Here is a 21,770-nt window from a genome sequence, read left to right as displayed (position 1 = left end):
AAGGAGAGAATAAAGTAGGGAAGGAAGGAGGAGGCCCCAGAGTCCCCTAAGGCAGGATCCACTCTACCCCATGCCTCTGGCTGCTGTTGATTTGCCTTCAACCCACCAGCCACTCCTCGGAAGGAAGACTGGGCAATCTACTTCTGTAGTGACACTGTCTCAGAAACCCAAGGAGGGGTCACTATGAGTCAGGATCAACTCCACAGCAATGAGTTTTGATTTTCCTTCCTCAAGCACACAAAACAGTATCAAATTTCTATGGAATTAAAGGCCCTTCTGCCCTATCACTCCCCAACACAATCCCTTCTCTAGTCTCAAACTCTGCTGTTCTAAACTTCTGTTCTCTCTCTGTCCTCTGGGCCTCCACACATCCTGCTCCTTTGTCTGTCTACAGTGAGGTTCTAAGCTCCTTGAGACTGTCTGCATCCCTGTATCCCCAGCACTTGCTACATAGGAGCATAGGCTTCCTGAGTGATGCCCTAATGGAGTGAATGGATAGATGAATGTGGAAATGATTAGTGAAAAATCTTATGAGTTGTAGTATTTTCCCCCTTGTAACAAATGAGGAAAGATTGGGAAAGGTGAAGCCACTTGCCAAGGTCACGTAGAATTAATACCACATCCCACCACCCTTGTCTGCCCCAGAAGAGCCCTAGGAGACCCGACAGAAGAAACAACCAAGTAAGAACCCGGGATGTGTTCAAGGCAGCACAGGGCAAGAGTCAGTGAGTGGTCAGGAGGAGGAGATGGAGAAATAAGATTATTGAAGGTCAGAGCCTATAGGTAAAGTTCCCAATAAAAGACAGGGAGATGTCAATCAAAAGTCAGAGGAGTGGACCCAGGATCCCAGGAGGAAAGAGCAGTCTTCCTTCAGGAATCAGAAAGGGACTAAAGAAGACCCTGGAGCTAGAGTGAAGATAGGACCCTGGAACAGGAGGACAGTAGCCTGTGCTGGCCATGGTGACTAATTATGTGAATCCTTAACCAGAAGGAGTCCTTCCTCATCCCCAAACCCTCAGCAGGGGAAAAAATAATTATGGGTCAGATTCTCAGGAAGGGGAACTTGTGGACACACAGGCTGGGCATTTTGCCTGTGACATCCTCAGCTTCTTAGCCCTAAATGACAACAGGATCCCCAGGGAGAGGATAAGGCTTGTATAACCCTTTTCTTCTACTCTGCACCTCTTGAGTCTGCCTCATCCTTCAAAGGCCAGCTCCCCACACTAGTCCTTCCAGAAGCCTTCCCAAAGGCTTTGATTTTTCTTACTCCTCCCATGAATGGCAAGAACTCTTCACCAGGCCCTTGATCTTCCCAGCCATATTTTGGACATGAAAGATCATCCCCCTTAGGCCATGCTGACTCATAGGGAGAGCAGTGGGTAAGATTGTTCATCATCAGCTGCCTTGTCCCAGGCCTAGCCCTAGCCAGGTCCTGCACCTGCTCAGGGCTCCAGGGTCTGGCAAGAGACTGGCTGTGCTATGGCTAGTGGCATGTTTTGTTAAGGAGAGTGAGAAAGCTGTTGCTTTACTTCAGTGGAGGTGACCCGGGATGACTGCACACCCTGGAGCACAACATTGTGGCCACCCCTGCCCCTAGACTTGCAGCAATCAAGTCAACCCAAGCAAAGTGGCTCATGGGCACACCCTGTCTGTGGGAAGTGTAGATGCAGGGTGAACACAGAGAAAAGCAAATCACTTGGCTCAGGACAAGAAGCTCTGGTAGTGCTATGGTTAAAGCATTGGGATGCTAAATAAACAGTCAGCAGTTCAAACCCACCAGCTGCTCCTCAGGGAAAGATGAGGCAGTCTGCTTAGTAAAGATCTGTAATCTTGGAAACCCTCTGGTGCAGTTCTATTCTGTCCTATAGGGTCACTATGAGTCAGAATCAACTCAATGGCAGTGGGATTGGCTCCAGACATTGACTTAGTGCCTCTGTGCTCCTAGAGTCGGGACCACTTGGACCCAGGTTAACTATGAGGCCACGGGCAACATATTCTTGTGCATCCTCACTGGAAAGCATCCTCACTTGTTTTTCCAGCACTGCAGGCACGCTCTCTGTGTTCCTTTGTTAACCGTGAGGAATCTGCCAACCAGTGCCCCACCTGAGGGCACAGGTAACAGAAGTAACAGCTGAGAAGAAGCCAGTGGAAAGCAGCCAAGAAGCTTTGCACAGAGCCTGCACCCTTTGAGTTGGCCAGTCTCTCCTCTCATCATCCCGTCCTCCTGCTCAGCCAGCTCTAGCCCAGCTGTGGAGGAACAGGAGAGGGACCAAAGAAGAGAGGGACTGAGGATCAGCACAGACAGTCCCGCTCCGGCCACCCACTCTTCCACCCATGGCAGCACAAGCCCCATCATCAGGCGCTAATTAAATCCCCCTAATGAGGAAATAAGGATGCAGGAGCCGGCTCCACCACGGCCTCCCCGGCCCACCGCCTTCGCCTCTCCATCGGACTTATCGCTCGTCACAGGATGTTTACAATAATTTTTAATTTGTGCAATTATTAATCACTTTTCTATCTGCCTCATTTGCATAATAATTAGTCATCTCACTGTTTGGCATGCCTGTGAATGACAGTGTTTTAAATTGAATTAAGATTTTAATATTCTATTTTCCTGCTTTCTTCCCCCTCCACGCGCTAATCAAAGAGAGATTTGGCAGACATAGGAAGGGTGGGGAGGAGGCTGGCAAGCACTGAACTTGGCCTGCTCCATGCTTCTGAGGGCTGTGTCTGGAGGTGGGCATGGCTGGAGAAGGCCACAGCAACCACCTTTCCCCAGAACGCTGCACTCAAGTAGTTTACCCAGCCCTCAGCTAATTGAAAGGTAGTAATGGGGTAGAGAGCCCTGGCAGTGCATTGGTTAAGCACTCAGCTACAAACAGATCAATGGTTCGAACCTGCTTTCTTCCACTTTGTGGGAAAAAGATGCGGTAGTCCACTTCCATAATGATTTACAGTCTTGGAAACCCTACGGGACAGTTCTATCCTGTCCTACAGAGTCACTCTGAGTCAGAATTCAACTTGACTTCAGTGAGTTTGGTTTTTTTTTTGTTTGTTTGTTAATGAGTTGAGGAGTAGGCAAAGGCAACAGGAAGGAGAGGCCACACAGCCCAGTGGCACCAGAAACCAAGAAGAGTACCTTCATTTTTTTTCCTCAAATAAGCTGCTTTCTTCAAGAGGAAGCTGGACAGCACATTAAAAAAAAAAAAAAAAAACCTCACTCATCAAGTCATTTCCGACTCATAGCAACCCCTATTGGGCTTCCAAGGCTGTAAATCTTTACGGAAGTACATTGCCCAGTCTTCCTTCCATGGAGTAGGTTTGAACTGCTGAACTTCTGGTTAGTAGTCAAGTGCCTTATTCAGTATACCACCAAAGCTCCCTGGACAGCATATTACAGGTTGGAAATTGATCCCTGGTTACTAGTCTAAGTTAACTTTGATGGCTCTGAGTCTCCCAGAAGAGAAGCAGGCTGGAGCAGTCTAAAGCCCATTGTCATCCTCCAGATGTACTGAGCTAGAATCTCCCTTCCCCTTCTCTGGAGCCACCTTCCAAACACCGGCAGAACTTGTGCCCAGGCTGGTGTGCCACGGATATATCAGGGATGGTTGGATTTCCACGGATAAGGGCACCAGGCAGGGCCACATTGCCTGGATCAGAGAGTAGCTGTGCTTTCTCTCTCTCTTTCTTACCCTCAAGCCCCTCTTCCAACCACCCAGGAATTCAGCATCAGCCTAAGAGAGGGGCGGCTCCATCTCAGCTTTCCCACTGCTATTGCAGCACTGCCTCCTATGTTGCCATGGCAATCCCTGTGGCTACCCTGGATACCCATTGCTGCTCCAGAATTCTCTGCTCAAGCAGGGCAGCTCTCCCCGCAGTTGGCTTAGAACACTTCCCTTTCATCATCACTCAGGACAAAGGGCGCAGAGCTGAGGTATGATCATCAGCAGGTAGTCTGCAAAGCCAGGTACTAGCCTCTCCCTTAAGGTAAGGAGGTAGAAAAGATGGGAGGAAGGGACTGGTACAAGCAACCACAGGGCAGACTATCACACCTCTGGGGCGGGCCCAACTCAATTCAGCGACCAAGGTTGTCCCCAGGCCAAAGTAAAAGGAAGGACCTTGTACAAATATCCCAGCTCCTGCTGAAGAGCAAAGTCTGCCAACTCTGCATTTAGGGCTGAGAGATAGAAAGGCCTCTATATGCAGAAGAAGGAAATGGGGTCTTGCTGCCAGTATTAGAGTTGGGTGGGAGAAAAGAAGGTTAGTTTCTAGGATAGACCTTCTCCTTCACAGGATTGCAAGACTGGTCTGCATTTCCCACTCACAAATCAGTCAGCAAGGTCGTGCAGAGAAGGTACCAGACATTATTTGGGCCCCCTCTAGCACAGGGTGTCCTTGGACTGACCCATGAGCCCTCCTGCTTATGCATCCAATTGTCAGTCAACTTAGGAAAGCCTCAGGAGCAGGTACGAGCAGGAACCTACTTGCCCAGTCTTTACCTGAAAGGGCAGGAACAAGAATGGTAAGAATTCAGGAAAGACCCAGTCCAATGCAGGAATTACAAGGAGCTTTTGAGAAACTGGGCCCCAGGGCTTTCTGCCATGTTCCTGACAGAGACTAGAAGTAGCACAAGGCCTTCTCATTGCATCAGTAAACCAGGGCCCATAAGGTCAGATATCATTCTCTGGTACCATCAACACTCAGAGAACCCCAGCCCTATACTACAACCGACTTCAGCTTACCACACCCAGCTATGTGCTCCAGGCCTTCTTCCTCCACGTCCACCCCCACAACCCTGGCACTGCAAAGGGGGCTCTCAGATAGTCAGACCAGCAAACACATAGCTAATGCTGCAGCAGCCTCTGCTGGCCGCCTTCACCTTCGACGCCTCACCTCAGGATGAAAAGAACGCCAGGAGACCCTCAGTGCTATGGTGACTGTGAATTCCAATCTGCCTGGGAAGGTCCAGGTTTACACCTATTGTCTTGGCACTTTTATTAATAGCAGTCCGCCCACCTTCACTCTCAATAGTATCCTTATTTGGTTGATAAATTAAAAGGTCTCTCTAATCACAGCCAAATGCAGGATCCCAGAGAGGCTGGGGAGGAAGTAGAGTAACTGAGCACAGCAAACAGTAATCTGCTGTCTGCTCCCTACCAGAGATGACATTATTCCCTTTCAGTCAGCAAAACCAGAAACCAAAAACCAAACTCACAGCCATCAAGTCAATTCCAACTCATAGCAACCCCTCCTTGGGTTTCCGAGGCCGTATCTCTACGGAAGTAGATTGCCCAGTCTTCCTTTCAAGGAGTGGCTGGTGGGTTTGAACCTCCAGCCTTCCGGTTAGCAGTCAAATGTCTTAGGCACTATGCCATCAGAGCTCAGCAAACAGGAGGAAATTCAGAGCCCCCTACCCTAAGCTAGAGAAGAGCTATCTTAATAGTACTGCTTGGAGAGAGAGAGAGAGAGAGAGAACTCATATACTGGAGAGAAATGTTCCACAAAAGGAACAGAAAGAAGATGGAAGGAAAGCAGAGGAAGCAAGAGAGTAGGAAGCATGACAGAGGTGAGATGCTGTCACAGTATGTGTCCAGCAAATGGCAACACAGAGCAGTCGGCATCAGCCCATCACCAAGCGGCAGGGCAGCCTCATCTGCTTGTCATTGTACAGCTCTGGATGGGGCCTCTACCCTCAGCAGAGCCCACCTATATTGCAAAGCCTCTCTCCCCTTTACCCTACTTTTCATTCGTCCTTTGTAGCTGACCTCCATACTGACTTAGAAAGTCAATAAATTAAGAAACTTCACAAGGTCCCCCACCCAAGAGACAAAAAGAAGCCAGAACATGGAGATCCAGGGCCTGTTGTGGTGTTTCCCGGATGATGTAAAATTCCTAGGGATCCCCTTTATCCCCATCCATCTGGGTTGAGAATTCTTGAATACACAAGTATGATAGGGACCACTGGGGTTTTTGTTAGTTTGTTTTTGTGGAAAGGGAGTAGGGTCGTAGGAATAGGGATCTCTATACAATCTGCTGTGCAGAGAAGTTAATGCAAATTTGTAATATACAAAGGCACTTGATTTACCTTAGAAGTCAACAGCTCTGGCCTCTCGGGGCTAGGATAACATCCCACAGAACCATTCCCATATTACATAACCTTGTGAGATTAGTGGGAAGAAAGAACCCCAGACTGGTGCAGATAGGTTTCCTGCACTGCCTTGCCAGTCACTAGGACTCCCTCCCTTGTGCAAGGCATGTGGGCAGGCCCAGCTGGAGATAAGGGAGTCTTGTCCTGCACTCAGCAGGAGCTCATGGTCTGGCTAGATGACCCTTGGGCCTCAGTCCCATACCTCCTCCCCCCAGCTTCCCTCCAGCCTAATGCCCTGATTCTTCCCAGGCATGTGGCTGGGGCCAAATTGAAATGTTGTTATTGTGGAAAGGAAAATTAAGGACCATAAAATTCTCTAAATGTCAAAGGTGCCCTGCTTACACTTGCACGTCATTAATAAATAGATACTGAATTCTGGAAATTCACATTTGCTCAGTTCTTACCTGCAAAGGAACCTCAACCTAACATTTAATTGAATTCAACAAATGTTTACTGTGTGTCTTCTACTGGCTTTATGCTGCAAGCTGGAGACTGTGGTCTCTACATTTTATAAGCACATAATGCCTAACTCACTTGACTGCTAACCAAAACGTTGTTGGTTCAAACCCACCAGCCACTCCACAGAAGGAAGACTAGGCAATCTACTTCCATAAAGATTTACCTCCCTAGAAACCCAAAGGGGGTTGCTATGAGTCGAAATTGGCTAGATAGCAGTGAGTTTGGTTTTCTTGGTAAGTGTGGCAGGAGAAAAAAAAAAAAAAAACGCATCCCAATTAATATAAAGAGATTTACTCAGAGTTCAGGTGTATGTGTGAGTATTGTAAAAGAGAGACCAAAGAGGAAGTATATAATTCTGCTGTTCTGCCCGTAAAGAGAGAGCCAGGGAAAATGCCACAAAGGAAATGACATTTGCACTGGGCCCTGAAGGATGGGGGTTTTGTTAAGTGGAGGAAGACTAGGGCAAAAGCAGCAGTTTGGCAAAAGCAGAGGCCTGAAACCGTTTGACCAGCAGAAGTGAGAAGTTCAGAGAGTACAGGGAAGGGGGCTGATCAGCCGGGTCCTGAGGGCCATGCTGGAATGCTGAGGAGACTAGGCTGCATCCTGTAGACAAGGCCTTCATCCTGATTCCGCTTCCTGCATGAGACAGCAGGACTTCCTGTCCTCAGTCTCTCCTGTCAATGCCAGGGTAATCATTCTTCACCCATCGCCATCGTGTTCCCCCCAAAGCCACAGACTCCCTGTGGCTGGCCTGGGTTGGCTGGCAGGGCCACCACAGAAACATCTGACTGGAAAGTTCCATGTGCTAATTAAGCATTCTTCTAATTGCTGCAGACATAGCATCGATTAGTCCAGGGGGTTAGAGACTAAAAGCAGTGGGGGAGGGGGATAATCCTGAAGGCACTGAACCAACTCTCAGCCAGAGAAGCCACTTCAAGGCACATTCATTCATTCACTGGTAGAAAGACCATAGGCTTTGTTAGCTCTGTGTCTTTAGCCTTAGTTTCCTCATCTACAAGTTGGAAGTGAACATCAACATTGTTGAGTTGTTGTGAGATTAATGTATAGAGAGTACCCAGTCCACAGTATCATTAAATAAATGCTAGCTATTAGGTCTGGGGTCAAGAAATCAGATGACGTATTGCACTGAGTAGATCTGCTTTAAAGTGCTGAAGAGCAAAGATGTCTCTTTGAAAACTAAAGTGCGCCTAACCCAAGCCATTGGAGCTCTGGTAGCGTAGTGCCTAAGGCATTTGACTGCTAATCAGAAGCCTGGAGGTTCAAACTCCCCAGCCACTCCTTGGAAGGAAGGTTGGGCAATCTACTTTCGTAGTGATATCGCCTCAGAAACCCAAGGAGGGGTCACTATGAGTCAGGTATGATTTGATGGTAGTGCATTTCCATTTTGTTTTTTAACCCAAGCCATGGTATTTTCAATGGCCTCATATGCATGTAAAAGCTGGACAATGAATAAGGAAAACTGAAGAAGAGTTGATGCTTTTGAGTTGTGGTGCTGGCAAAGAATACTGAAAGTTCTAACGGCTGCCAGAAGAACGAACAAATCTGTGCCAGAAGAAGTACAGCCAGAATGCTCCTTGGAAGTGAGAATGGCCAGACTTCATCTTACTTACTTTGGTCATGTTACCAGAAGGGACCATTCCCTGGAGAAGGATACCATGCTTGGCAAAGTGGAGGATCAACGAAAAAGGGGAAGGCCCTCAACAAGATGGATTGACACAGTGGCTGTAATGATGGACTCAGGTATAGCAAAGATTGTGAGGCTGGCACAGGACTGGGCAGTGTTTCATTCTGCTGTGCATGGGGTTGCTATGAGTCAGAGATGACTCGATGGCACCTAACAACAACAACAACATTAGGTCTGAGGTGCAATGCCTTGGTCTAGGGGAATTTGAAAATGAATAGGATAAGTCCTGGTCACAGGTCCTCATAGTCCACAGTGTAATGTGGTAAGTGTTAGGTACAAAATGCCATGAAAACTCAGAGAAAAGCTGGATTAGTGAGCAGATCGTGCACTGGGAATAGTAGTAGCAAGAGTTTCAGTTTTGAATTCACGAGTAGAACTTGGCTGCGAGGGCCCTTCTAGACCCTGACACATACCCTGAGGAGCTGTCAGCACCCTTGGTGCTTGAGCAGTAGCTTTGTCTTTGTTAATACTTTCTTTTTGATCCACATCAAAAGATCTTCCAAATTGTGACTCAGAAGTTAATTTCTCTCCAGCATGAGACCAGGCTAATCTGACAAAGAAGGAATGAGCCCAAATAACCCTCATTCCAGCCTCCTTCTCTCCTGTACCAAGAAAAACCAGGACAAGGACCACCATCCCACCACCTTGGAAGAAGAACAAGAAAGCAGGTTTTCTAGAAGCTAAAAGTAACTATTACTGCTGTTGTTAGATGCCATTCAATCAGTTTTCAATTTATAGTGACTCCATGTCACAGAGTAGAGCTGCCTCATAGGGTTTTCTAGGCTGTTACTGTACTAGGTCCAAAACACTAGCGGCACAAGTAAGAGAAACGGGGAGGGGTGACATGGCTTTACAGCTTGTGTAAAGGAGACATGGGGACTTTTGACAACAGCAAGCACAACAGGAATCAATGGTGTGATGTAATCACCATGAAAGCTAATGAAGCCTTTAACTCATTGATTAAAATATAGTATCTATGCTGAGGAAGGTGATAGTCCCATTGTGTTCTGATTATGGTCCAAGTCAACTGCCATACTTTAAAAAGGACAGCAACAAACTGGAGGAAGTTCAGAGAAGAGGGGGCATGACTCAAAATCATGCATAAAAAGGATGGTTGAAGGAACTGAAAAAGAGTCAGACAGGCCCAGAAGCTTTCTTCTAATGCCAACATAACTGTGACATTACTTCCTGATTATAGAAGGAAGTACCACAATCAAGAGGGGAAAAAATGTCTTCCTGTCAGCCATTCAAGGATACACAATGAATCCCAGAGATTGTTCTATCAGTCCCTGCTCCCAACACATACAGAGCCTGCAGGATGGTAGAGATTCAGCAATAGTTCTAGTCTACACCTATTCCTTCCTTATAGACATGGCTAAGCTCTAAAGAGCAGGTCATTATGCAAAAATCAGCATTATGCAAAAATGGAAGATGCCTACATAACTGCCAAATTACACCATTACATAACTGTCAAACCACTGAGACTCATGGCCCAGCCAAGCTGATACATAACCTTGATCATCACAGCAACATTACCATCACCTTGCATCTCAGAGTTCACTACTGCCATACATACAGCATTAATGTACAAAATAGTTGGTTTGTAGATTTTTTTCTATTGTCATAAATGCAAAGTGTGAGATAATGAGATAGTCGACTAACAAGTGAGTAGTAGGTATTGTTTGTTCCTGAGCTCTATTCATGACCCTTGGGACCTACGTTGAGCTCACCCTCCAAGGTTAGCTATGAGCATCCCTCCCAATTCTGTTTCCTGACCATTTCCCTCCCTCATGGGTGTTCTTCATCCTTTTCCTCTTGTGTCAGCCTCTGGCATGGGTTGTCATACTTGATTCTGCTGATGGATTGGGGTGGAGAGGAGGGAATGATATCCTCTATATGAAGTGTCTATAGTGCAATTAAACCTTCTATGTATGGAGGTTAATTTCCTACTATCTTATATAAAGACTGTCTGCTTCCTTTCTTTCATAAGTTCCAATACAAAACTCTCCTATTACCTTAACCTTGTGGTTCCAGGAAGGGAAGTGGGTAAGGCATACAAGCAAAATTCATACCAAGACATCTAAAATATTATCAGGTAGAAGAGGGGTGAGTCTATTTCTGTAAACCTCAAGATGGAAAATCAGACAAATCGTGAAGCCACAGGGAAACACAATTGAAATAGCTGGAGTTGCTCAGGAGTGGAATACATATGCCTCAGGAGGTAATGACAGGGAGGAAAGTGTCCAAACATGGGCGGGAGTGGTGCTTCGCGGAAATATGATTTGCCAGGGGATACCAGCACTGGAGTGGGTGTGAGTATTAGATCTCATTTAAGACCCTTTCCAACTTTGAGTCTGTGATTGAAATAATTAGCACTACATTTCCAGGGGACCCAAGGGGGACAGCAGTTGAAATAGTAAACTGATGGAAAATACTTTAAAATTAATTGGTGTGGGGAAAGTGTGGGAAACAGACATCCTTTAAAGTCTTCCAGTGCTAAGGTTCCTGTTTTGTGATTCCAGGTTTGGAAAGAGTGTCAGCTACTAGCAATTCTAGACAATTGACAAGATGCAGCTCAACTCTCTGTCTCAAGACAACACCTGGTGTGTGTGTGTGTGTGTGTGTGTGCACAGGCACACAGCTGTGGTGGATGAGGAATGGAGAGGAGGGCAGGAAAAGACAGACATCCCTTGAAGGGCTAGAAGATGGACACACACATACACACACACATATCACATACACAATAGAAATTCATAGTGGAGCTTGAGGCTGGCATTGGAATCAAAGCCCAATGATCCTGAAGCCTGAGCAATTCTACAATCATCCCTCCCTTGGCTGCCATCAAAGTAGTCTCTGTTAGGCACACAACTGTCTCTACCTCCTCTCCCAAAGCCAGTTCTGTGGCTTTCATATTCAAAGGAAGACCTAAGTAGGGGCAAAAGGGGGAAACTAAGACACCAAACCTCAGAACCAGTGCTGATCTGCCAAAGCACAGGTGCTTCTTCAGGAGTTAGGGGTAGAGGACAGGGCTGAGCAGCATGACCCAGGAAGCCAGTGGGCCAAAGTGTTCCCCCTCAGTCACCTCTGTGAGCTCTGTGATTTTAGGTAAATGTTCCCAGTCACCGCACTACCTGGCATCCTCGTTCTCATCCTCCCTCTGTCCCCAAAGTTCCTGCTCTCTGCTTCTTCCCTCTAATGCAGGGTTACTAGACACAGGACACAGAACGCTTCCTGTCCTGGGTCCTGCTCTCGCTCAGGATGTGGCCAGACCTCAGTGGTTCAAAGGCAGCCTTCCCCTTAGAGTTCTCATTTCCGGGACCCAAACTGGCATATTCATCTACTCCTCACTACAACCTCAGCCTCCCAACACTGATCCTCAGTAAAAAGGGTCCTTAGGTAGCCTACTTTTCATCTTGCAGGATACCCACCCACACATCTCATCCACTTTACATCTGCCAGTCAAGAAGTTCACGTTCTTCACCAGCCAAAAAGGTGCCCATTTGACATCCCATCTTCTCTCAATTCATACCTGCCTCAACCCCAAGCCCCAAACACTGAGTCTGGAGCTCTTCCTATGACCACAAAGAGGCCAACCCCAGAGAGCTACCATGCCTCCCTCTCCCAAAGGAACTAGAGGGGCTTCCACAAGGTCTGATGCAGCGGATCCATGTAGCTTTAGAAGTGGAAAAGGAATAAAACAGGACTCTAACCCTCTAGTGCTCCTGTAGACTATTCTTTCTTCTGCCCTTTAGGAGACACAGACACCACCACAGCTGCTCCAAACCCTGGGGTAGCAAACACTCCCATCTGGAGATCTGTCCACCTGTCTGTGAGTCTACCACTGGCCATCTTCACAGTAAGTCACCCCTCTCCACTTGGCCCTACTTTCAAGGCCAAAAAAAGAGGAAATGTTCATTAAAACAACTGCTTTTGATATACCATATACCCTTAAATGCAAAGAAATTTCTCCCCAGTTTTTATGGATCCAGCTTCAAATAATTTCAAATTGGGTCCACCACCACCAGCATCCTACCTGACCCTTTAGTGGGAGTAATGAGTAGTGGGCGGCTACCATGCTGTAGACCAAGAAAAATCACTGGAATGGGCCAATCACTGCTCTTTCCCCTAGACCCTTCCTGTCTTGCAGGCAGAAGACTCCGTCCTCTTGACTGCCTTTCTTCAAACAACACAGCCCTCAAATCCACCCAGCAAGAGATGCTGCCTCTAAAAACACAGCCAGAGAGCAGAGAGCCTGAGGTTCAGGTGAGATCAGGAGGAGACAGATACGTACCATACAAGCAGCAGACACGTTCTCAAAACACCTTAATAATGTAAGAGAAAAACAAACCCACTGCCACTGAGTTGATTCTGATTCATAGTGACCCTATAGGACAGAGTAGAACTGTTCCGTAGAGTTTCCAAGGCTGCAAATCTTTATGGCAGCAAACTACCTCATCTTTCTCCAGTGGAACAGCTGGTGGGTTTGAATGGCCAACCATTTGGTTAGCATCTGAATGCTTTAATGTAAAAGAAAATAAAATCAAACCAAACCACTGCCATCGAGTCAATTCCAGCTCACACCATTAAGTACCTATTACATGCCACACACTATGCTAGATACCTCATTACAGATCCTCTCAATAACCCACAAAGGGAAGTATTATCCTAATTTAATGAATAAATTATGGCTCAGAGAAGTTAGGTAACTTATTAAAGGTAGCACCTATTCAAATTTTTTATGATCTCTTACTCTGGGAGATTGACTGCGCCTGACTTCCCCTACTATGCCCCATTAATGAGAGCAAGAATGCCCCCTCTGAACAAAGAGGTGAATGTGACTTTCTTCCCACAATCGGGGAGCAGAAGCCCTTGGTTGCTTTGCAGAAGTCAGAAAGCCGAGAAATATCCCCAAGAGATATTAAATACCGCCTGGAGCCCTTGCCCAAGATTTCGACCCAGATACGACCCTCGGTCTGCTTCAGCCAGTATATCAAGCCTCAATGGCTCCATAGAGCACATTTCAAGCCCTTGAGAACGGAGCCTGCAACCTTCTATGGGGAAAAGCCTTCCTATTCAGGTAAGACTTAGCCTGGTGGGGTGCAAGGTGGAGTAGAGGGGCTTTGCATAAAGCAGAATCTGAACCCTCTGTTCCCAACCCACCCTACTCCATCTTAACTAGGGACACTCCTGTCCCCCAGACAGATCCCAGCAGTGGGAACCACCAATCCGGGAGAATGCAGAAAGAAGCAAGGGCCCTGGTTCTCTCTTTTCAAGACCTCTTCCACCAATATTTGACTACAAGGTCAGCCAGGACCCCTCTGGGAGGGCGCTATACCAACCACCTCACCCAGCCGTCTCTCCTCCCTACTTTGGCAGGAGTTCAGGGCTTTGAACCAGTTCTTCCCAGTTCAGTCATGGCTGATGAAGCAAAACCGGAAGGGACCCGAATATGTGAAATGTGGGTGAACCAGGATGGGAACAATTATGGATCTACACTGCTAGAAACTGAACATCCTTCTTAGAAAACAAGGCAGTGTGCAGGTTGCATAGCAACTAAATTTCTTGTCTGACACAGTGGTATCCAGCTGAAAGATGGCTACCAACTGCACACCACTTTGTGTGCCGTACTCCACAGTCCTGGCAATAATAATCCAATATCCCATATCAGGCTCCTGAAAGGGCTCACTATGCCCCTCCCAAGTCTCCCATTCCAAGACTTCAACTCGTAATCTTTCCATTAAGGTTATCATTCTGCTTCACTCCAATTAAAAATATTCCGATCTGTTCCAATTTCACTTCGTCAGTCATGGTTGAACAGGTTTGAACTGGTTTGAAGCACTGGGCAAGACCAGCTGGCAGCCCCGAAATCCAGGTTTTCAAAACTCAAGTGATCTGAGGGGGCTAAGAGGCCACTCTCTGGGAATCCTCATTAAAGCATCTTTTGTTCTGGTCTTGGGTTCCTGAATATCAAAAAAGTAGAAAAGGCCCAGAAACAGGAAAAGGCTGAATTGTGTGGAGTTGAGCCAGCTGTGAAGGAGCTAAGATTCCCCACTTTTCACGATTTTCCCACCCGGGGAGACGCACAGCACACTTTTTTGACTCCCTTAGATGATCACATGACTACTACTCATCATGTTTCCTTCCAGAGCCCACCTCTTTGTCAGTCAAGTTCCTCAATTCACATCCAAGGCAGGAAAGTAGCACCACTAGTACGTGCAGGCAACGTGGAACATATCAGCCAGTATCAGGGTGATTTCCAAGCCCCAGTGTGGAGTCTAACCATTGCAACTGACCAAGGGATCAAGTGAGTAACCAGAACTGTCAGTGAGCTACAGGGCTGTGGTGGAGAAAGGGTCAAAGGAAGGCACTATCTCAATTTACTCAGAATTCAGTCTGTCCATTTTATAGGCAGAGCTGTAGAAAGCAATAGGGCAAAGGAATCATTTCTTTTAGTCTTGGATATCCCTTTGGGAGCTCTGGTGGCACAGTGCCTAAGGCATCTGACTACTAACCAGAAGGCTGGCAGTTCAAACCCACCAGTCACTCCTTGGAAGGAAGGTTGAACAATCTATTTCTGTAGTGATACCGCCTCGGAAACCCAAGGAGGGGCTGCTATGAGTCGGATCTGACTCAATGGCAGTGAGTTTAGCTTTTTGGTATCCCTTTAACCCTGCTTTACTTAGTCCTCTTAACTCACAAAATTTGAGCCAGGACAAACTTCATGCTGTTCATACCTGGAAACCAGTCCTTTCCCTTATGTATCTATGGGAGACACAAGTCCCAACTGCATGGCAGGAGGGAGAATTGCTAGGCTTCTCCAGTGCCCATTAAAATTATAGTCAGTCAATGCACTTGCCTTCCCTTGTCCTGCCTTCTCCCTTATCTTGGTTCCATTAAGGCTCAGAATGGCCCTCTACATCCTTCTGACTCATCCCTGAAAGGTGAGAAGGTCCAACTCAAACCTGAAATCAATAATATTCATTTCCCAACAGCTAGAGAGACTGCAATTCTATTCCAAAGCAACAGATGGAAGGTAATTTCCACCCTGAAGTGACCAGGGACACCAGCCTAGCAACAAGAACAGCTCTTCTCCCCAGCAGTAGACACATTTCCGGGTTCCTATTTCCCAGGATCATCTTCTCTAAGTTGGAGCCTTGAGTTGCCTAGCAAGGTGTTTCTGAAATGCTCTCCACTGCCCTACCCCCTGCTTGCAGGTGTCTCTTCCTCTCTGTTGGGTCTTAGCATGCTGACTGGAGAATGTGAAAAGAAACAGATGAAATAAGTTAAAATTTTATTTTCAGAAAAGCAATAAAGAAATTTTCATTTGAAATAACCTGATAATACACTATACAGTTTAGGTAGACACACAAATGAAAGAGGAAAAATAAAACAAAATATGCAAATGACACTGCCCTGTTATCTGGCACAACTGGATTGGTTCACAGCTCTGTAGATCCCCACTTGTAGAACTACTTTGACTCTATGTAGCAAATGTACACAGACTACAGAAAGCAACTCCCCCAGCCAACAGCCCACCACTTATCATTATAAGGAGCCCAGCTGGCCAAAGTATGGGATAACCACCCTGGGTAGGGCAGCACTGATATGTTTAATGGAGACACAATGACCAGGATAAAGTGCCCAAGCTCTCTTCAAGAGGCAATCAGTATGAGGGTCCTAATTGCATCCTCCAACCAAGTTGTGTGTGTGGGAGGAGGTTAGGGAGAAGAGAGAACAAGTTTACCATGTCAGGACACCCCAACACCACCTTCCTTAGGAAACCCAGAAAGGTGGCTTTCCCTAATCTCTAACCACTCACAGACTCTAACTTCTCCCTGACCAGAGGTAATGAAAGTGTGCACTTAACATACTCTTGACACATAGCAAGCACATCAGAAAAGATAGCAACTAAATTATTATTATTTCTCCAGACATGAAGTCCTCTCTCCACAGACAACACGTCTACCTCTTCCCAAGCCCCTGGTGAAAGGAGTCAAGGCTAAGTACCCATCTAGCTCACTCAGGGTCTTCAAAGACAAGTTCCAAAATAAAACTACCAGCAAGCAGTTCTTCCAGGATTGGGACACTCAGCCCCAAGTACGCTATGGAGACACTCATTACAGAGGCTATGAGAAGACCCTGGTAAGAACTCCTGTTGTGGGTAGGAACAGTCCCTAGGACTCTCCCCTTACTACCAGGGTGAGGATGGGTGGGGAGAACTTCAGGAGGAGTCAGGCTTTCCCAACTCAAGAGCAATTTTGAGTAAATGTTTCCCACCAATAGAAAGAAAACAGGCCCTGCTTACTAAGCACTAAGGATTGCATGTTTACCTGAATCAGATGTCACTCCTTGAAACCCCTTAGCTGCCAAAGGGTGCTGAACATAATATGCCAAAAGGGGAACATTTGACCTCCTTTCTCAGCTGACTACTCTCTGTCCCTTCCCAATGGTGGGACTTCACAGGCACCATTTGAGGATCAAACCACCACCAGGACCTCCTACATGCCCTTGTTTTCTGAGAGGGTGAAGCTGTATATGCCCAAGACCAACAGCATTAAGTTTGAGGCACACACAACTTCTCTACTGAGTTCAGCAAATGACTCAGGTACCAAGGAGATACTGAGTTATTCTGACCCAGTAATGTAGTTTGCCTATGGCAAAAAAAAAAAAAAGCCATTGCTAAAGGGGGAGACCAGACTCAACTCCAGCCCTACCCCATAATCCTTCTGCCTATTTTTACAGGCCAGGACAGCTGCCTGGAAGCGGACTCCAGAAGTATTTGTGCCAACAAGACTCAAAAGCAGAAAATCACGAGAAAGACATTGCCCAAATATAATCAATTCAGAACACAAATCTCTTAGCCAACTCAGACTTGAAACTGAGGTCTTACAATCTAGACTCAGCTTTCTCACTGGGATCTTCCAGCTACATTCTAAACCTAATGCAACTTTCTTTGCCACTAATTGGGCAAGAGTAAGTAACTTCTTCAGAGAAGAATGATGCAATATGTGTGCCAAGAGACCTGTGGGAAGAAGTTAGAGTGTTTCTCCCTCCCAGTGAAGCCATGACAAGCATCCAGGCTTCTGCAGTCAGAACCAACCATTAATTACATCCTGTTTGAGCCAAAGTATATACTCACTACTTCTTTTCAAAAAATTTTATTTATTGAGACATAATTCACCTACCATAAAACTTACCCTTTTTAAAGTGTACAATTCAGGGGTTTTAAGGCTCCATTAAGTCTAACATCAAGGACAGGAAGAAAAGCAAGAGGGTCTGAATTTGATTAGAAGAAGAAAAAAAAGAAAGAAAAAGAAAATGGCTTGGAAAACTTTACCATATCAGAGATAGGATTATGTTCCTGGATCTAAGGTGGAATAGGATATGGAGGAATGACAATCTATACTCAAGGGCACACAACAACATGTCCTTGAGAGATTCTAAGGCCTATTATTAGGAGCTGTGGTGTGGTAGTGCCTAAGGCATTTGACTGCTAACCAGAAGGCTGGAGGTTCAAACCCACCAGCCACTCCTCAGAAGGAAGGCGGGGCAATCTACTTCTGTAGAGACACTGCCTCAGAAACCCAAGGAGGGGTCACTGTGAGTTGGAACCGACAAGACGGCAGTGAGTTATTATTTTGAAAAGGGCCCTACATTTCCCAGCCCAGAAAAGGCATCTCACAGTGCCCTCTAACAGCCAGCCTACGAATTCAGTCAGTCACTAGCTGAACAGGCTTGGGTCTACGCCCTACAGGCTGTGCTGTGCTTAATACAGTTAAAGGCAGAAATATTGGCAGGGGGAAGGGCATAAAAATTTCCTCTAATGCCTATTAAATACAGACCTCATCTGGAATATTAGCTCTCTGCTTCCCCACCATGTAATTCTCTGCTTGAAAATAAGGTTTTTGGTTTTTTTTTTAAAAATGTGGTTTAAGATTTCCAAAGCATCTGGGCCTTAAAGCAAGTTGTTCCTAAGAAAGAAAACAGGTTGGAACCCCACAAAAATGAAGCTAAAATCTGAATCCATGTATAAACAAACCCCAGCTGTGCAGAAGAGTGTGGCAATGAGCTAGGAGTTGAATATAGTCACTGCCACATCTGCCAAGGAAAAGGGGTTTTCTTGCAAAACAGTTTACAAAAGTGTAACCTCACCTGGATAGAGAGGGAGAACAATGTGAAACAAAACTCAAAATCATTTAGAAATAAAAGGAGAGGAGGACCAGGTTTGCTGGTCCGATAGAGCCTGGTGGAACCACTGAGACTGTGGTCCCCAGCTGCCCTTCAGGTCTGGAATTGAACCCACACCTGTGGCTTCCAGCCAAACAAAAGACAGGCACGAGTTGAACATTTACATCAGGTAGATACACTCCTTGGAGAGAACAATCATGGGAGAAAGAAGGGCTGCTTATGCACAGGGAGACAGTTCAGGGGGCAGGAGTGCAAGGATGGATGGACACAGGGAAGAGGTAACTATCGAGAGGAAGTGGGAGGGGACCTGTTGCATTGGGGTAAATTGTAGTCAATTTCATGAGACAACATGTGTGTGAATTGCTGTATGGAAAGTGAATTTGCTCTGTAAATTTTCACCCAAATCACAATAAAATAAAATAAAATAAATATACAGCCAGAATGCTCTGTGAAAAAAAAAAAAAAAAAAAGTGTAATCTCAGAAGTAGTCATCTCAGTAAACTCAAGTAGGAGGAGGATCCGATGTCCACAGTCTCTATTCCTTGCAGTCTTTCTTGTTTTAAGTTTTTTATTTTAGAATAATTTTATATTTACAAAAAATTTTAAAGACAGTACAGAAAGTCTCATATACTGTTAGCTCGATGTCAACATCTACATTAACTATGGTACATTTGTTAAAACTAAGAAATCAACATTGGTATGTTACTAAGAATTTAACTATAGACTTTATTTGGATCTCACCAGTTTTCCTATTAATGTCTTATCTTTGGATCTTTTTAAAAAATGTTTACAAGCAAGGAACCAAAGGACAGACAGGGTATGTGGTGTAGGGAAAGAACATTAGGTTCTAGTCCCAACTCTGTCAAATGCTAAACTTTAGTTTCTTTTCCAGTTTACTCTTCATCTTCCTACCTAAGCTCTTCTCTGACAAACACACGCCAGAATTAGGGAGGAGATATCCCTAACTTGGTAGTGATCCCAATTGATAACTCTCCAGTTAGAAATGGAAACCCTTTGAGACTTTAAGATTTCAGAATTATTTCAAAATCAATGTATGCCTACCCAAAGCAATAATAATAATTGAAAAACTCACTGCCATCAAGTCAATGCCAACTCTAGTGACTCCCTTTGGGTTTTTGAGGTGGTAAATCTTTATGGAAGTAGATTACCCAGTCTTCCTTCCGTGGAGTGGCTGGAGGGTTTGAACCACCAACCTTCTGGTTAGCAGTCAAATACCTTAGGCACTCAGCCAACAGAAAAGTAAAAGATATTCAGATTAGAAAAGAAGTTAAATTATCTCTATTCATGGATGACATGCCTGTTGTTGCTGTTAGGTGCCGTTGAGTTGTCTCTGACTCATAGTGACCCTATGTACAAGAGAACGAAATACTGCCTGGTCCTGTGCCAGACCCATGATCCTTGCTATACCTGAGCCCATCATTGAAGGCTCTGTGTCAATCTATCTCATTGAGGGTCTTCCCCTTTTTCGTTGACCCTCCACTTTACCAAGCATAATATCCTTCTCCAGGGAATGGTCCCTTCTGACAACATGACCAAGTAGGTGAGACAAAGTCTGGCCATTCTCACTTCAAGGAGCATTCCAGCTGCACCTCCTCCAGGACAGATTTGTTAGTTCTTTTAGCAGTCCACGGTACTTTCAGCATTCTTTGCCAACACCACAGCTCAAAAGCATCAACTCTTTCTCGGTCTTCCTTATTCATTGTCCAGCTCTAACATGTATATGAGGCAATTGAAAATACCATGGCTTGGGTTAGGCACACCTTAGTCCTCAAGGAGACATCTTTGTCCTCAGCACTTGAAAGAGATCTTTTATAGCCAATTTGCCCAGAGCTATACATTGTCTGATATCTTGATGGCTGCTTCCATTGGTGTTGATTGTAGAAGCAAGTAATATGAAGTCATTGACAACTTAAATCTTTTCTTCATTTATTGTGATGCTGCTCATTGGTCCAGTTGTGAGGATTTTTGTTTTCTTTATATTGAGGTGTAATCCATGCTGCAGATTGTAGTCTTCAATCTTCATCAGTAAGTGCTTCAAGTCATCCTCACTTTCAGCAAGCAAAGTTATGTCATCTGCATATCACAGGTTGTTAATGAGTCTTCCTCCAATACTGATGCCATGCTCTTATTCAAATAGTCCAACTTCTCGTATTGTCTGCTCAGCATACAGATTGAATAAATATGGTGAAAGGACACAAAAAACCCTGACACACTCTCTTCTTGATTTTAAACCATGCAGTATCCCCTTGCTCTGTTCAAACGACATCCTCTTAGTCTATGTACAGGCTCCTCCTGAGTACAATAAAGTGTCCTGGAATTCCCATTCTTCTCAATGTTATCCATAATTTGCTATGATCCACACAATCAAATGCTTTTGCATAGTTAATAAAATACAAGTAAACATCTTTCTTTGCTTTCAGCCAGGATCTATCTGACATCAGCAATGATAGCCCTTACTCCACGTCCTCGTCTGAATCCAGCTTGCATTTTTGGAAGTTCTCTATCAATGTACTGCAACCGTTTTTGGAATTGTCTTCAGTAAGATTTTACTTGTGTGTGATATTAATGATATTGTTTGGTAATTTCCACATTCTGTGGGATCACTTTTCTTTGGAATGGTACAAATATCAGTCTCTTCCAGTCAATTGGCCAGGTAGCTATCTTCCAAATCTCTTGCCATAGCCAAGTGAGGGCCTCCAGAAGGGCATCCGTTTGTTGAAACATCCCAGTGAGTACTCAGTCAATTCCTGGAGCCTTGTTCTTCGTCACTTCCTTCAGTATAGCTTCAACTTCTTCCTTTAATACCATTGGTTCTTGATCATATGCCACCCCCTGAAATGGATGAATACTGACCAATCTTTTTGGTACAGTGACTCTGTGTATTCCTTCCATCTTCTTTTGATGTTTCCTGCATCATTCGATATATTGGCCATAGAATCTTTCAATATTTCAACTGAAGGCCTCAAATTTTTATTCCATTCTTTCAGCTTGACAAATGCCGAACGTGTTCTTCCCTTCTGGCTTTCCAACTCCAGATCATTGCACGTTTCATTATAATAAGTGACTCCGTCTTCTTAAGCTGCTCTTTGAAATCTTTTGTTCAGCTCTTTTATCTTGTCATTTCTTCCATTTGCTTTAGCTACTCTTCATTCAAGGGCAAGTTTGAGTCTCTTCTGACATCCATTTTGGTCTTTTCTTCCTTCCCTGTCTTTTTTTTTTTTTAAATTTTATTTTGATTTGGGTGAAGAT

Source organism: Orycteropus afer, unplaced genomic scaffold, assembly GCF_000298275.1.
Source record: "Orycteropus afer afer isolate SDZICR_OR568_19922 unplaced genomic scaffold, OryAfe1.0 scaffold00036, whole genome shotgun sequence".
NCBI lineage: Eukaryota > Metazoa > Chordata > Mammalia > Tubulidentata > Orycteropodidae > Orycteropus > Orycteropus afer.
The sequence above is the reverse complement of the archived record's forward strand: the minus strand, read 5'-3'. Positions refer to the sequence as shown.